This window comes from Amblyomma americanum, chromosome 1, assembly GCF_052857255.1.
Source record: "Amblyomma americanum isolate KBUSLIRL-KWMA chromosome 1, ASM5285725v1, whole genome shotgun sequence".
Taxonomy (NCBI): domain Eukaryota; kingdom Metazoa; phylum Arthropoda; class Arachnida; order Ixodida; family Ixodidae; genus Amblyomma; species Amblyomma americanum.
Window position 1 is genome coordinate 223212558 of NC_135497.1, and position 19018 is coordinate 223231575.

Sequence of the window (19018 nt, forward strand, 5' to 3'; positions counted from 1 at the left end):
TCATTTGGAGAGTATGATGTAAGTATAGTCTGCCCTGGGCTAGTAGATGTATCGTAAACATAACTAAATACAATAAATGGAAGCGAGAACATCTCTTTGCCCCATTTCCATGTGCTGTTTTCAGTCATGTTTATAGTGACTGCCTGGATTCTACAGAAATAGCCTTAGTGCAGTGTGTTTAGGGAAAGCCCCAAACTGGAGTAAGGTTTGAAATAAGGAAGTTATTACTGATTGGCATTGATGCTTGGCACCTATGACTGTACTTAGGTGGATGATATTGAGTAATTACTCCCTTATTTCAAATGTGGCTTTAAAGAGTGCACAAACACCAGTGTGCTGTGGGGTGTCTGCACACATTAAAGGACCCCAGGTGATCTAAATTAATCAGGTGCCCTTCACTACGGCGTCCATCAGCCCATGTGTCACTTCGGGACATTAACCCTTTGTGAGGCATGAAATTTTGTAAAGTTTCACATGCATGCAAATGGTAAAATGGTACTCAGAATGAGGAGCAACTGGCTAATATTAATTTTAAGCCATTTCAACCACTACTTCTTAAGAAAAAAAGTATGTATTTGTACTACTGTCCTTCTGGCGCATGAACATTTGCATTAGAGCTGAAAAGTGCTTTACAAGCTTTTCGACCAATTCAATTGTGGAATGGCTTAAAGCATTACACGCACAATAAAACTTGGCATCTTGCATCGACTCTAGGAGTTCATGCAGACCTGCTTTTGCGTGGTCGACCGCAACCTATAAAGTCTTGGTGTTGCGCATCGCTGAGGGTGCAAATCCTCAATTCTTCCATTCTTGGTGTGATGGGTGGAAGGAGGAGTGTCCCCGCTAAATGCTTATTCATTTACAAGTGAACACACTTTTCTAAGCCTGTAATTGCCTTCCTAGGTGCACGGTGATGCACAGTCATCTTCATAGACTGCACCACTCAATGCTATCACACGCATCATTTTTTTTCTGTGGCTTTTTTCACTGTTATGAACCCTTGCACTTCAGAGTAGCATGCTACAACACGGCTTAGTTGTCTTCCTCACTTCCATCTGATTGTGCGCAATCCAAAACAAATTCCTGATCACTATAGTGCATTTGCAGCCATCCTTGCTGAACTCCGGCTTGTCACGTAATTCATACAAAATGTTTACAGGCATCCTGAAAAGCTCATTATGTTTGTAAAGAGGTATATTATGCTCTAAAACCTCCACATCTATTTTGAAACACTGTACTGCTAAAGCTGATACCACAAAGTGAGCCCTTTATACTGAGCGCTGGCAGGCAAAACGTAGCCTGGGAAGTTAAAAAAAACTGCCTTCAAACCTTGCATAAATTTGTCTATAACTGGAATTGAATCACTAAGGACTTTTAGAAACGTAAATTTGGACTCTCGCCAGGCATTAGGAATTCTTCTTTTCCTGCCATTTGTTTTGCTTGAAATTGCGCTGAGCCGAAATCTAAACATACACTTGCAAGAACACAATATACCATTAACACCTCTTTGTAAAAAGTAAAAATACACAGCTGTTTCAGCACTTAATAGATGGCAGAACACAAAAAAACGTTAGATATGTGTACAATTTTTTTTGCGTACAAGAAAAGCATGGTGAGAAAATTGTACATGTGTACCACAGTTGCAGGGGCTTATTCTAATCCTAATAAATGTCCTAAGCCTAATTAATGTCATACAAACGCTAAACTCCAAATGCCACACCTTCGTCCTTTCGGTGTGTCCTGCCTGGACCTTTCTGGCGCAAACCCAGTTCAGAACACCGCAGCCTGCACAGGTGGTTTGCGTGACCGTGTTCACAGGAGGGCTGTTCTCACTGCGAGTTAAAGTTTGTGCGCTCTAACGAGCGTGTCTCAACCCAGGCAGAAAAAAACCATTTGGTCCAATTGGGAAATTGTTGTTCGTGGCTATTTATGAATAAAAATAACAATGGAATGAGAAGGCTATGCTAGCCGCAGCATCTCCCATAAACCTCAAGCACCTGAGTAGCGCGTAATTTGAGAGAAAGGACAGAGAAGGGGAAGGAAGGAGGAGAGATAGAAAAGATAGGCGTAGGGTGGCAGCATACACATAAAAATGCATGTTGGGTGCTGTCGCACATGGCTGCGAAGGGTATTGGGTGTGCGGGTGTGCGAATTGCTTGGTGGGGAGGAACTGCCGCTCGCGGCCCACGTGATGTCTTTCATGCCAGCACAAATGGGTTTCCCAGCGGCAGTCGGAACATACCGCGGGGCCATTGTCTGCATGCGCGGGCATCGACGTACGCACAGTATCTCACTTGTCCGGCGCACGCCGGCCGCTCAAGGTAAGTTTTTATGTGCCGCGCCCTTGCCGTGTCCTGCCTCGGTAGAGAAAAAAATAAAAAGCAAGACGGAAAAACACGCTCGCGGATTACTGTGCAAAAAGAGCTGGTGTGGGGGCTCCCAGCTGTAAAGCGTCCGAAGGTGGCACACACGGAGCGTTTTGTCACTGCGGGTAACTACCTGGCGCGGAACAGACAGGACGTCTAGCACATCTCACGGGAGCGCGCACTGCCTTGCGGCCACTGGAGCGCCGGCGCACTGTCCGGGATGAGCCCCTGCACCCTATGGTCTGCAAGCATGTCGTGACGTGGTTGGGTGAACGCGGTACAGCGGAGGAACAAGCACTCCAGTGTTTCAACTGCGTCACAATCGCCACACACGTCGCTTGTAGCTAATCAGTGGCGCAGCCTTCTGTCCCCTGGCAACACGCGTTCTACATGCCCACGAAGGATCATCGCGCACTGCAGCCCTGTCAGCTAGGGAGCGACCACTGATGCTGTCGGAGGTGATCGTAGATGACCACTCGCATGTCCTCCAGTGCGAGAGGGAAGGAAATTTCCAGTTGTGTTTTGGATAACTGGGTACAGTTCATTGCATTTGGAATGTTGGAACAATTAGATCCAGTTGGTTTTTAATAGAAAATCTGGACCAATTGAAGCCTATAAGATCTGTTGATTAACTGTTACCCAGGCGAGAAAACCAGCGTGTCCAATTGGAAGGTTCAGATGGTTCCACTTGCGTGTTTGGAACCAAAAGAAAGCTAAAGTTGGGAAAGTTTAATGGACACGATGGCTTTTTTTCGCCTGGGGTATATCCTTCGAAAGCAGAGAAATTTCACAGCATCACTGTGGTCTTCGAAAAGTCCGGATAGCTGCAGTTGTCTGCCTGTTTGAGATAAAAGGGCCACAAGTGGACTTTTTTTTTAGCTACCAGCTCAAAAAAGCCATTGGGTCCAGTTGAGTTTTCAACTTGGTTCCAAGTTTGTATTTGGAACCATTCGAACGTCCAAGCGGAGCTTTCAGTTGGTTCCAAATACGCAGTTGGAAAAAATTAGGCCTTCCTGATGGGAAACCCCATCCGCCCTCAAACAATTGTTTGACGGCGGAACGAATCACTGACCCCGAGACTCTTTTCCAAACATTGCACCCCAGAAGAGCTGAGCACCATCGCGGGGAAAATCTTGTACCCATTAGAAAGCCGGTGGCTACCCGGCTGCACTGTTCAGGCTAAAAAAAACCATTTGGTCCAGTCCAATTGGGAAGTTCCCAGTTGTGTTTCTGGAACGAATTGGAACCTATTGGAATGAAAATGGGAACCCTGCAGTTTGAAAGTTCAATCGGTTTCAATTGTGTATATTAAACCAATGGTTCCAGTTGTATGCGATTGGAACCAACTGGTTTAAATACTTAACTGGAACCATTTTGGCGCCTGTAAGAACTTTTGTAGTGGAACACAGACAACCATGCATGACACATAAATCATAATGCTAGAAGCCTGAAGAAGTGACACATAACCGGAATGTTCATTATATGTCCACTAAGATACCTTTTTTCTTGGAGCTTATATACACCACTCATTGGACCCTCCTCCTGAAGCCAATACCGTTGGTCCGTTGATTGAAGTTATTGTATTAAACACGACTGCATAGATGGCACAAATGATGAAAACAATTCAGCATATTAAGCTGCCCATGTGTTTTTTCAAAGAGCCTCATTGTTTCTCTGTTCTGTGCTTGCATAGAGCAATATGCAGATTTCAGTCATAGCTTCCAATTGGAAGCTCCGACTGGAAGGTCACCTACCAACTGTATGCTGCAATTGCACTTCCCAACTGGATGTAAGAAAACCAATTGGGTTGTCTAATTTGATTCATGAGCACAATTGGCTGACCTATTGTATGTGCAGTTGGACTCCATGTTTTTTTTTTTGCTTGTACCAGGGTGGGTATCGAACCCAGCACTTTTCGAATGCAAGGCCACCCTTTCTATTCTGAAAGATGGCCGCCCCTGCCAACGGGGCAATTTCTCAGGACCAGCTGGGTCATCTTTCCAAGCGTTGAGGTCTCATAATGGCCGAGCTCCAAGTTGGGAGTGTGATGAACTGTTTCTTAAAATGTACCTGGGTCCACACTGGGCGCGAGGAGATAGTAGCACTGACTCGACAAATGAATTTGTCATATATTTAATTAGATCAACTGTCTTGATGTCGCTTACGGGACTTGTGTTCTTCATCACTGGGGCTGCGTCGGCGTGGCATGGCAAGGGCTCGATGAAGGGCTGGGTATATTTGCCGCGGCCAGGCTGGGGATCCCTTGCGGTTGCGCTGCTTTCGTCTTCGGCTAGTCGTTCTATGCCGAGCTGACAGGTGTGGGGATGTGTTGACGGAGGCCGATCTTAAGCAACGGCTAGACCCTCGTTCCTGGCACTGCCCCATTATTCTTTCCGCCGATCTCCTCCGATCGTCTCGTGTGCTAGCTATGATCGTTCTCCCCATTTCTCCCATCGGCTTCTTTTCAAACCTCGGTTTCTTATGTTCCATCAACACTTTCTGTTGGGGCTAGTTGGTTATTATTTTCAATGCCTACACCCATGGCGAAGGTGTATTTGGGGATTCCAATTGGGTCCAGTTGGAATTTCTAAATGGTTCCAATTGTGTATTTGAAGCCATAGCTTTCAACTGGACATTCCAATTGGAACCAGTCGGAATGTCTAATTGGAACCTATTGTAATATTCATTTGGTTCCAGTTGTGTATTTTGGACGAAGTGGACATGCCAATTTGAAAGCTCAATTGGACCCAATTGCCGCGAATCTTTGTACAGTTTTTTTTTTTTTCATTCTATAAAGCTGCAGGCACGCAGCTTTATCACGTTGTTTACGATGCAAGATGAAACCAGATTTATCTCGATTGATCGCATCCAGGCGGAACCGATTCTACGTTGTTCTTGACTGTTTTAGTAACTTTGCACACCGTATCTGAAAAGTTCGCTATCAGATTTAAATTAATGATATACGCGAAACAGCGCAAGGCCCAAGGCCTAAGAAGAGAGCAGGGGATGGAGGAAACTGATAATAACACAGCGCTGAACAAGCAACTGACATTTATTTGGCACGCTGTGCACCAAAGTAGAAACCACCGCAAAGAGCACATTCATGCGCCCGGCTCCCTGCAGGACAACACAAGCTAAGATGTGCAATTCAGGAAGCGAAATTCTTTTTGTGATAAAGATACGGATAGTGATAAAGAACTCGCCCATCAGTTTGTGCTTTCAAGATTCGTTCAACGTCCGCCGAGCACGCTTGTTACTACGCCGCTGCCGAGTGATTCAGTTCTTTGCGGGCGCAGGTCAGCCCAAATAAAGACTTTTGTTTGGAAGGCATTTTCGTCCTCTTCCTGCTCACCGGACTGGAGTCACCACTACGTGACACAATTGTTTTTTCTTTTCTCTGGGACCTCATGGTCTAATCACATTTATTAATATGTAGTGAAGCACTAGAAAAATTAGGCTACCTATGGCGAACGCTAACCAACACACTTATTCATGCAAGCTTCCGGGATGAGTCAGTGGTTATGTCGCTCGGCTGCTGACACGAAAGATGTGGGTTCGATTCTGGCAGCGGCCATCGCATTTTGAGGGAGGCGAAATATACTAGCGGCCCGTGTACTGTGCGATGTTAGAACCCCACGTTGAAGAACCCCAGGTGGTCGAAATTGTCTGGACCCCTCCACTACGAAGTCCCTAATAGCCAGAGTTGCTTTGAGACGTTACAAATGTATGAATCTATAATAAGTCCCGTTTCTGATCATGCATCTTTAGTTTGGAACTGATAAAAGCAGTAAGCGATTTATAAGTTATAAGCATTCCAGAAAAATGGCTACGCGATTTATGCCATCGTTATGATCGTGACTTTTCACTTTCTTCTACACTTTATTCCTTGAACCGAACCCCACTTTCTTCACTTCGCAGCATCGAATCATTGATATTCTTGCATTGCATCGTCAATTCTTTGGTTAGGCTCTCAAATAACTAACATGTTCAAATTCGTTTTTTTTTTTTTCGCTCGATTGTGCACTGGAATTCGTTACCTAGGTTCATTCGCTCATGTACACCCCGAAGTTGCGCATCCGCCATGAAAGATGCATATTCCTGCACATTCGTGCCTGTGGCCAATTGTATTCATTGTCATTTAAGTTTTTTTTTCTGCGCATTGTGTTTTTGTTTGTACCCAAGTGTTCATTTGCGCTCATTGCTGTAGGCTGTATATATGTATTTGTTGTACTTTTTCTTTAACCCACTGCTTCCGTAGCGCACGCTGCGCTGCGATATGTATGAATAAATAAATAAATAAAATAGCTCTCTTTTGAGTCCTTTTTGCGTCTTCTTGTTAACTATATCTCTGTAACCGTTCAGATTGTTGTACTAGGTCAATGTACCATGTACCGACAGCACGCTTAACACGAACGATCGAGTGCGCGTCCTTTAGATTCACTGAACGCTGGGTCAGAGACCATGCTGCATGGTGTGTTTGCGGCTATATATATATATACATACACACACACACACACACACACACACACACTGGACTGGTCTTTGTCAGGAATGATCATACAGTGCATGGATGTATCTTATAAGATTGAACTCGGCACACAGAATCCTTGAGAACGAAAGGAAAAAGAGGAACGCAGCAGAGAACACCGACGGCAAAATGGGGGAGCAATGGCGTTGAATAAATTCGTTAAGTTTTTCAATGTGAGTTTAACCGCATTTGCGAAGTGAAATATTCGCAGGCTACGAATGTTTCACGGACACTAAGTTCTGCGCCGCATGAAGCGGCTGCAGGTCCCTTAGTGCTTCCCTCTTTTGCAAGGCAGTTTAACGCAGTGGTGTTCTGCATGCACGCAACATGCACTATAGCGAGAACAAAATGCAGTGAGCCGGCATGATGAAGCCCATACACGCGGCATGGTTCGTTGAAGCGCATCGTGAACACGAATGGCGTAGCGCAAGGGACACGCTGTGTAAGTATTGTGAAATATAAATGTTTTTGAAGGAGCGTAAAAACTAGCTTGCAGCGCTCGTTTCTAACAATTCGAGAGCAGAAACAACATGCTCTTATTGAAGATATTTTGCCAAATTGTAAGTCGACATTTTGCCCAATTGTTCTCTAGAAGAATTTTTAGCGAGTTGTGCTCTATTTGACAGAAGCGTCAAAATGAATACTCGCGAAAATTAAGTCATTTACATTACGCAAACGATTACTGAGGGCAAATACTGTGCACTAGTCCGAGTCTCGCCTACGTTTGCAATTTCCTGTAGCTCTAAACAATACCTTGGATTTGTAGAATTTGGTAATGCATGACAAGCTAACATTTAGCGCTGCAGCGAAGAGGTCACCCTGCAGGTGTCGAACTGCCAGGAAAAGTCTGTACAGGATGCAATAGAGTTTTCTTCTGCATGGTATTAAGTAATGTAGATTGATTGTAGGACATGATGACGTTTTCTGTTACGGGAGGTGACTACAATCTTGTTGCTCGATGGCAATTTTTGAAATTGGCTAGCTGTTTGTAGAGGAAGAAACAAGCGAGTAAATAATTGAAAAGCGACTTGCAGAGAAGCATGACGAAACAAGCAGGTTAGATCGCCAAAATGCTGTTATTGCAATGTCTCCACCCTAACTAGGTGAATTAAATGTCCAATTATCTCGGTTCTATCTAATGTGGTAAAGAAATCAGTCAATGAATGGTATTTAAAAAAAGTCCTTTCTCCAAACGCTACGCTTACCTCTATTCTCACAATTTGCTCAGCCACCTCAGTGGCTATGGTACTCTGCTGCTAGCAGCTGAGCCAGCTGTCCCGAAAGACGCGGGTTCGATCCCGACCGTAGCGGTCGCATTTCTATGGAAGCGAAATGCTAGGTGTACTGTGCGATGTCAGTGCACGTTAAAGAACCCAAGGTGGTCGAAATTTCCGGAGCCCTTCACTGCGGCGTCCCTCACAGCCTGAATCGCTTTGGGACGTTAAACCCCCATAAAACCAAACCAATCACCACTTTCTGAGTCCCTGTGATTTCCCTTTCTGTGGAGACACGCCCTCGGTCCTTTAAAAAACGCTATCCCTTTCTCACACTGCCCCAGCCGTCGATGTTATCACGCAGTTTAGCGAAGAAGCCACTCCGCGGAGCCGACTAGTAAGCTCACAAACTCCGAGGTGAGCCAAGCCATTTATACAGGCGCGTGTTCACGTATTCGGACACACAAACAAGGAACACTTCGAGCGTGAGCAGTAAATCTCGGCTCAATAGTTCACCCTGATGACGATAAACAGCAACTCGTCGCCGCTTCAGCAAGCATTGCACATGCACGTATAGACAAAATGGGTAGCCTAGCGCCGATTCTCCCGTCATGCTGCGTGCACTTTCCCGCAACGCTATATTCGTCACTTTTGAGGAACTGCAAAAATGAGTTCGATCGCCTATTCTTACATCTCCGCACTCCCACAAATGACACAGATCGGCGTCTTCACGCCCAGCTGTGCGCGGCGAGTACCGCTGTTGCATGCAAGCGACGGCGGCAGGCGACGCGAGGTATGCGAGTGCGAGGTTTGTCAGCAAATATATATATATATATATATATACGCACATTCCAGTGCATTCACTTCGCAATTTACCTCCATGTGCTCGTAATTTAAGCAAGCTATCGCAAGCATTTGCGCCGTCTGCGATTCTGCCCCGACCTCTGAAGCGCGCTGATACGAATTAACTGGATCAGGCGCCCGTACCTGTCACAATACGAATCTCACCGTGCACAATACCCGTCTGTATATGTAATCCGTAAGAAATGATATATGCTCGTTCTTCATCACCCGCAAACAGAGCAAATGGATGTTCATAAGTTACAAAAATTTATTCTACATCCCACCCATGGCCAAAAAGCATGTCGAATCTGTTTGAGGCCTACGGTGATACAGCGGTGACGACCAGGTCGGCGAGCCTGCTAAGGAGAAGACATGCTCCGTGCAAACATGCATGAGATAGCAATGTCAAAGCCGGAAGCATGAACGATCCGCTTCCGGATCGACATTGTTTATGGAAGACTATAGGCAAGCGCACAGCCGGCAGCTTTGTCTTCCCGCGATAGTTCGCGTACATGGAGTTTAAACCACCGCGGGTTCGATGTAGAGCGCGAGCCGAACCATCGAGACGATGGCTGAACGAACCCCGCTCAGGGGCTCAGCCGTTCAGCCGTCGCCACACGCTAGCAGATATGAGGCGCGCACTCAGTTTAAGACGGCATGCAGAAAACGACTCGCGAGAAGGAAGGCCTCAACGTTCGTGAAGCGGACTTCGTCACACGGCAGAAAATCCCACATATATGTTCGTCATGTTATCATGGAAATAGCCAGGAGCAATTTTGCAGTTCGCATTGCAGCAAATGACGTGCAGCAAATGGTGCGACCGGAGGACATGTGCCTATAGCAGCTAGAATGTGCAGTTCATTGCCGCGCTCTTGAAGAACGCGCACCGAACGCCAATCACCCCATTCCGGGCAGTGCGTGAACATTCTTGAACCAAGGGTATATACTATTCCTGTAGCTATTGCAATCCAAACGAGTGCACTGAGAACAAAATCAAGCAGACCGGCGAGCGACGGTAAAATGGGCAGACTAAAAAAAAAAAAAGACACTGGTCAGATCTGCCTGACGTATTAGAGGAAAAAGAATGCGTTGACGTCCCTTTAGCCACATCTTAAAAAGTACTGGTCAGGTATCTCTATGACGTACTCGGGAGCAAAACGTACGAGTCCGGCCGACGTACCTGTAGCCACAGCCGTACCAGCTGTGAAGCCCTTCCAATTAGGCCGTCCTCACAGCGGCGTTTTGTGAAAAAGCCCGACAGGAACACTGGAACGTTTTCTTGACGAGGGGGCGTCAAGGCCAGGAAACAACCTGTTTTTATTTGTTTCTTTATCAGTAATTTTGTATTATTTTATTTTCGCTATATGGCCATTTATTATTTTATTATCAATTGTTCCAAACTGAAGGCATATTTCTCCTTCATCAAGAATGGTTTGAAGTTTTAGGTGTTGTGAAACCCCTCTACCCCTAACACACGCCATTAATAATGAATTGACAACTTAACTTTCAAAATGGATGGAGGAGAGCGCGCTTACAGAAAGATGTTTTCCAAATAAAAACCCTCGTTAACAGACTGCGTTTGCACTTCTTGCACTACCCACTAAAGTGGTTTCACCCTCCATTGTTTTCGTTTTCGAAATGAAGAAAGGGGGATGCCCCTTAATCTGCGTGAACTGGAACTCCGGGCGGTTGCCACCAGCATCCGAGGACAGTAGTTGAAAGGGTGCAATACGACCGTCGCCAGTACCTGTCTCAGCTTGTTGCTCGTGTTCGCAAATGGGGTGCCTCGATGCGCGCATTATATAAAGACAGCAACGTAGCTTAACGGCAAAAAGTGTCACGTTCGCTGCTGTTCAGGTACCAGCTAAAACAACCATTTCAAATTGGCGGGACGTGATAATAATAATAATAATTTTATTTCCATCACCGTACGTTGATGGAAATCAGTGCCAACTTCAGCACGAAATTTGGCCACCAGGAGAGCGAAAACTTGAATATCACCTGCATATATCCCACGAAACACAAAACGTCTTAGAAGAGCGCTGAAACAGCTCGAAATGGCTTCACATGTCTTGCGCTAGATGAAACGTCTCGTAGATGTCGACGGCAAGAATTTTTTAGGAACTTCATTAAGACGTATACAGTAAGACATTTCTTCAGAAAGGTTTCTAAAACGTCGAACTCAAGACCATGTTAATAAGGCCATTGCAGAACGCGGCCACCGTGGATTAAAGATAATGTAGAACACGGCAAGCATTTTCAACCACCACGTGTTATATACCATCCAATGAATGAAGCATATGCAAGTACGGCACATATTAGTTGGCTGTGCGTTACTCCGGTATTTGCACTTGACTTTTTGAAGAGCAGGAGCACCGGTGCAAAGACCGCGCTTTGTACTCTAATTGATAGCGCGTTTTGTGCTATGCAGCCCGAGACCACATTTATCACTGTCCACATCGATTACAACTAGCCCACCACTTGTAAGGCTGGACTTAAGTTACACGAATCATAAAATTTGTTTCTTGTTGCGAACGCCTCTTCGTTCCGGCTTGGCTGGCCACGAGCAGCGAATACAGCCATCGCCGCCTTTCTTCCATGCCGCCTTCACGAAGTTGCATTCTTGGCATTCTTCCATACGCGTCCTGCACGCCAATGCTTTCTGCTGCTCCGCTCGGTGGCGATACAGAACAGTATGTCTACGTGATTTTCACCGTTTCAAGCTAAAATCATCTTTTTGCAAGTTGTAAGTGCTATATGCAATTTGTTTATTGTTATTTATGTTGTCGCTTTGCTTGAAAATTGGTTTTTGGGGAAAGGAAATGGCGCAGTATCTCTCATATATAGTTGCACACCTGAACCGCGCCGTAAGAGAAGGGATAAAGGAGGGAGTGAAAGAAGAAAAAGTTGCCGTAGTGGAGGGCTCCGGAATAATTTCGACCACCTGGGGATCTTTAACGTGCACTGACATCGCACAGCACGTGGGCGCCTTAGCGTTTTGCCTCCATAAAAACGCAGCCGCTGGGGTCGGGTTCGAACCCGGGAACTCCGGATCAGTAGCCGAGCGCCCTAACCACTGAGTCACCGCGGCGGGTCCCGGACGGCGGTTATTTTTCATTTTTTGGAATGTAGTAATTCGTCTGGCCATTTGGCGTTGCAGTCGCTGGCGGCTGCTTGCTACGCGCGAGGAGCGAACACGCGGTAGCTCGATGGACACATCCTACGCGCACGGGCGTACGCTGAAGCCTGTCTGCGCATGCACGAGGCGCGTTGCACGAGCAGGCGCAAGCGGCGCACAGATATCTGAGCATGCGGATATACCGGCGCCTAGCCTTACGTACGAGCGCACTGAGGCGCACATTGTAGCAGAGTGGCTGCGACGGCGAAGAGCTGGCATCTTGCAAATCCTCGGAGTACTTGCGGTGCTTTTACTACACCAGCCGCGGTGGCCTGCCGTTTAGGGCACTCGGCGACCGAATCGGAGGACCCGTTATATCCGGGACGCGGCGGCCGCATTTCGAAGGAGACGAAGCGCGAAAGGCGCCCGTGTGCTGTGCGATAGAAGCCGTCTAAACTAATCCGGAGCCTTTCACTACGGCGTCCCTCATTGAGCATGTATCGCTTCTAGATGTAACGCCATGAAATTGAAAATATATTTTTTTTATTTTCTAGCCTTTGCAAAGCTCTCACGTGCACTGCATCGGAGCTGCAAGGGTTTCTTGCCACGCCCTGGCACCGGTGCTGTTGTTGCCTGCAAGCAATGTAGACCGCGTTTTAGTTGCTGTGCTCAAATTGGCACATGCGGCGCGTTGAGCTCCTCCCAAAAGCCTGTACTTAGCAATGCTTCACAACCTTAGCAAAGGTGCACAACCTCTTTGCTGTCGATTAATGTTCTTGTCAGCTCAACTGCTTTTCTCGAATATTTCCTATGGCTTATGGAATAATTACAGCACAAGCTGCATGCGTAACAACTGTCTCAAGCAACTGAATTTCAGTTCGTCTGTAATGCAAAATTGCAACTGCGTGACAAATGTATTGCATTTTCAGCCCTACTGCATTCTTTCTGCCACTACGAATTCCACCGAGAATGCACCGAGACTTTGTGGCTGAAAACCTCTACTAATGTGCGTTAAGGGTATGGATAGGCAAGTGACATAGGAGCTATTGCAGCACTGAGAGAGGTGCACCCGTTTGCTGAGTCTTTGGTACGTGCATAAGAACCTCACTCACACACAAAATTAACCACGCATAGTTATACATTGCAATGCTTTTCACGTCCTGCATGGTGGTGTGGGACATTACATGCCATTTACATATAACTTGCAGCTCAGAATGTTAGGAATTCCTGTGCTTGATGTCCCCAATGCTGGTTTCTGCATTATGTAGGTGAAAAAGAAGTGCTAAAATAAATGCTTTGTTTTATGGCATCTCTCTAATTTTCACAACCTTCAGAAAGTAAATCAGTGCGGCTTCCCATCAAGGCAGAGGAGAGCCTGTAGCCATTTTGCTGTCGTGAACTTAGTGCTCAGAGGCTAGTCGAAGAAGAACCACCAGCCAATGTACGGACAGATATCCCCAATGGCGGGCACCTCAGCTGTTGATGCATATCTATAGAAATGTGGAAATATAAAACGGATGCATCATATGCAAAGTGTTCAAGATAAGGTAGGCAAGGAATAACACAATCAGCTGGGCAGTAGATTAGCTTGCCTTTTGTTTTTCTGAATTAAAACCTCAAGCCAAAGCCTTAGCAGCAAAGCCTGCTACACAGCTTCGCTACAGGCACACAACATAAACGAAGTCAAGCACAAAGAGAGCAGACCGTAGCCAAAAGCAGAGCTAACTCTTCACATAGGTAGCGCTTGAACTGCAAAATTACAAAGTTCATCGGCTGTACCTGTTAGCTGAAAGCTCTTCTTGTCATGTGGGTAATAACGTCTGATATAACCTTTGTCTTGCAAAAACTTTTGCAGGCACATTTTATACTGCACAGCATGTAATAAATTAGTTTAATGCAGGAGATCTGAGCGATAAATAGTAAATTATAATAAATAGCACGTAGAGCGTAAAAAAATCATGCTTCGGCATTTTCAGCACGCACAGAAGCTTGATCGGAGTTGTTTTCAGCATTTTCTACAAGTTCCTTTGGCCAAGTCTTCTGCAATGTTGAACGAAAGGCATTCTCAAAGCAGTTCTATCTTTGGCGTGAACCCTGCGGCATAGCTTGTATGTTAACTGACTTTAGTAAACCGTTCCTATGACACTGGTGATACCAAAAAAATCTGGAATGTCTGTGAACACAATGTGTTCCTTGGCCTTTTAAAACTAACAATTTTATAGCATGTTTATTACTCTTTATGCTTACGGATAATTGGCCCGTCCAACCACCAGACTAGCCTCTGCTATCCTTGCATCATTCTACACTTCTTGAAATCACCAACGTCGCTCTCAATCAATAAGGCAACTATTCAGTACAATATTCCGACATGCAAGCATGCAATGCATCACATGTAAGCTAGACACGCAGGCATTTATCTACTTCACATGCATGTTCACCACCTAGACAGTTTTCAAATGATGCTTTGCTGCACAGCAACAGTTCAGTATTATAACATTTGTCTCACATGTCAATTCTGCTACGTGCTGTACAATGAAAGGTGATAAACAGCTGGACTCTGTTGGCTAGCTGCTATATTTCTTTTTAAGTTCGGTTATCCTGAAGTGAATCTTCTCATAACTTACAGCCACAGAGTATGAAAAGAATGGTGCTGAATAATTCTTATCACTTTGCAATGCGATCACCTTGTCTGTCACCCTCCCTCTCCGCATACAGGAACGAATAAACAACTCCAATATGCGGGTCTAAGCAAACGGGGAACTTTAACGTAACAGCTCGCTTATAATTTTTCCATACCTGCTGCGTGCACATGTCGACTGGTCTGCTGGTGAAAACATGTGTTAAGCTTTGGGCATGAAGTTAGCAAATATATGCTCATATAACAATTTATAAATCCTAAAAGTGCTCGTAAACATATACTGCGACCAGCAATGTCAGGCAACGGGACCCCGCCGTGGCCGGTGTCGCCGTTTCGGCAGCTGACGGTTGTGATCGCATAGGCCTGAAGTGTGTTAGCTTTGAATTCCAGCAACTCGCACGCAGCACAAACTTCTGAGGAATAAATCATTCTGTCCTTTAACATCTTGTCGAGCTGTAGTGACGAGGGCCGAATAGCACATATCTGCACACCTACGACCGCGCACTTCTGCCGCCGTCATGCGAGATCGGCTGTGGCCGAAGTTGCCCGAGAGATATATTGGTGTTCCTCAAAGACAGAAAACAGCCTACTTGACCGAATTCTCAAACTCCCACAACGCTCTCAAACGTTTGCCGCCAACAAAATGCTCGAAGCAAAGCCAACGGTTGTCCGTGGAGCTCGTAGCATTCAGTCTGCCAGCGGATCGCAACGGCGTACTGTTTTCCCCTTCACTACTTGATGGCACTCGGAACACGTTGCATTCCGTTGCAGTGAAGTTGCTGCAGTTTGAAGCAGCGCGCAACACCATTTTTTTAGTGATGTGAGCGTTGGTATTAAGGAAAGAAAGGTCGAAACCGCACGTCTGCAAGCAATGCCTATACAAACGAAACCGGAAAGGAATGATCCGGAAGTCCAAATTCACGTGACGAAGCTTCGCCGGACGCAATAAACGCCGTAGTTTGGGCACCACCTACTGACCAGTTGCGTCATTGTTCGATCTCCGTAGTAGCATAAAAAAGAAAATTAAATTATTCTTGATTGGTTACTCTCAGATAAATACCGCATCAGGAAATGGTCCGTGGTAGTAAAGCGCGAAGTCTGGGTGTCGATCGGCGCTGCCAGTCAGAGTGCTTCGTAACAGGGAAGTCGCTGCGCTCATTCGCCTGAACATCAGCGCAGTACGCTTAAAATTTCGCAAGGAAAAAAAAAAGCACATATGACGCTGCGCACGTATTTATCTCCATGAGCCGGTGTGGAAGGGGCGCCGGCAGCTTCACTCGCCACCTAGGAATGCGTTCTTTTGTTGATAGCACAGCATGTTTCAACGTGTGTAAAAGTCATACGAACGTGTAACAGGCACGTTTTATGGTATTTAATATTCACTTCAAACAATTTCTAATATGGCAGGCATAATTATTTGATTCGAGTAGAAAGACGTCTGGTAAGTTGTGTCAATCTTGCGCGGTCACGTTGGCATGCTTAGAATAGCATACATTAAGTGTGCTAAAGCCCACATGCTTTTTCATTGCATCATGCATGTGTCATAATGTGTTTCGTGAGGTAGTACATGATCGCGAAGCTTGTTTGGAAAGAAGCGGCCACAGGCGAGCTGCTAACAGAGTCACGTAGCGTGATTCAGAGGGGACGCGGCAAAGTAAAGTGTTTTCGTTATTTATGCATGAGATATTTAACCAAATTTGCTGCAAATATGAAACTGCTATGTTAATTTCAGTAATTAGTATTATACCTATACCTGGCACAGTTTTTCGGTAATTATAATTAACATCCTTGTCAAGTTACCCCCGGGTCTTGAATAATTAAATAGGAAGTGGCCAATATTTTATACCAGCATGTTCACTAATAAGCCGTTCTGTATGATGGCGCTACTAGTTCTTCTTTTAGATGTTCTGTACTTATGCGTGCATATATAGTTACATGAAAATGTTTCTTACAATAATAACTAACATACTATTGCACGCGTAAGAAAAAAAAATCGAGAGATTTATTACACTCATCAACGTCTCAGCAATCGCTCGAGACGGATAGTATCATTCTATTTTCATTCGTTAAGAAATTACGAAGGGATGAGTAATGCCGATCGCAGATAATATGAAAAGTCAGAAAACGAACCTTCAAGTTTATTCACTATTTATGGCTTCTTCGCTTTCGCTTTGGTCAAAGAAATGCGGCACTGAAATCAAAGAAAGCAGTGATCTCTCTTCTTCGTAATATTAAGATGGTGGGGCGCCGTCGTTGGAAACCCGCGGAATTCGCTACATGCACGCCAGGATCATCAGAAGCGCAGCCACCTCGCAGTTTAGGACAACCACACATCTAAAGAGCATAACTTTATAAATTTGAACGAAATATTTTGCTACAATTTTGGTCTCGAATTAGAAGACCCGAGGGCCTGGAAAGAAAATATTTCCAGAAATAAAAAAGTCACCAAATTGACCAGTTTAGCAAGGGGAGAATTCGGCCTGGCTGGTGCGTGATCTTGCGGCCAGAAACAGCGCTTACGCGTGAAACAGGAGATCGGGGACACGACGCTGTCCCCACTCTTCGTACTTCGCGACACGTGTGCCAACTAACGGTAACGGTGAGAGCATGTCTGTACCGCTGAAACAACGCCAGCGCTTCCCTTCTCTACTGTCTCGAAGTAAAACTATTACAGCCAGTGCACAGTGTCAAATTTTTTTATATTTTATTCAATGCCGCGCGTATAAATCAACGACAGAAACGCTCTCTGTTTTCCACTAACCATATATAACTATACAATGCACAGTGGAGAACTATTCCTCTGAACACGCCGTATGTAGCCAGCGCGAGTCCGTGTACTTGGAGAAGTTACTAAATTGAAAGCATCAACCACTGCTGTGATTCGCAGGAACTGGAAACGCGCCTACAAGGCTTGAAAGCCCGCGCTCAACACCTCTCCGCGACGCCACTCCCTGGCCTCTGGCCTACCGCGAGCCCGCTAGCGACTGCAGCGCCACCTCGTTTGTTTGCAAACATGCAAGAGGTCTGCGCACGGCGGGTCTTGAGGGGAGCGCGCGCTTCTCTCCTCATACCCTCAGCATACCATCAGCATACCCTGTACGCTGATGATATTACCACATGGACCACTCATGGCTCTGACGGGGAAATTGAGGAAACTCTTCAGCTAGCAGCAGACACCATCTCCTCTCACGCGTCATCCATCGTGCTCGAGTGTTCCCCATCTAAGTCCGCGCTCTTCCTAATTAGGCCAAAATCTGGTGCTAACTCGCCCATCCAAATCAATTTAAAAGGATCCCCTATCCCCATCACACCCGCCGTCCGCATCCTTGGCCTCCACTTGCAGGATTCTGGACGAAATGAACATACCCTTAAAAGACTCAAGACCTCCACGCAATCCGTGTTGCACCTTCTACGCCGAGTGTCCTCCCTTAACAAGGGTTTAGACGAAGCGGACAACATGAAAGTAGTGCACGCATTTACGCTTAGCCGCATTCTATACGCAACCCCATATCTCAAATTGAACCGCACGGAAACCGAATGCGTGAACGCAATGATCCGCCTTGCGACTAAGGCAGCCCTAAACCTACCTCGTAGCATTAGCACAGCCACACTTCTTGCACTAGGCATGCATAACACCATTCAGGAACTAGTTGACGCGCACCTTCAGACACAGTACCTTAGACTTGCCACGAGCGCCACTGGCCGCCATATACTCTCTTCCCTTCGCATCAACATACCCGCTAACCAGTCAGCCCTTATAGCCATCCCTCGACACATTCATGCACCGCTCGTTGTGAAACCCCTTCCTCGAAACGTCCATCCCCAATATCACATCCCTCGCCGCGTAGCTCGCGCTAATGCTCCATAAGTATTATGGGCAAGCCCACGATGCCGTTTCCTTTAGCCCGACTGTGTATGGTCGAACGTATGTGTATGGTGGAACGTTCTGTCCTTATATTTGGCTAAAAAGCATGGCTATCAGCTTACATAGTTCGTCTTCAGGCAGGCTCTGTATGAGTCTGTAGAATGATATGCGACATATAATACTTGGATGGCAAGTTTCAAAGAGTATACTCTTTGAAACTTCTGAAGCGTACATATAGCTCCTGAAATTTCAAGCGCAGCTGCTTTAATTTTGCACAACGACGGCGTTAGCAAGATTCATGGTGCTCCCGAGGAAAACGCATCATGTCATTCGAGAAAGGAACGGGTATAGACGGAACCCAACCCTGGCCGCCGGGTCAGAGCACGTTGCACGCACGCGACGTCCAAGATCTCCTCTTGGAACAGCATTTTGAAGTCTGACGCAAA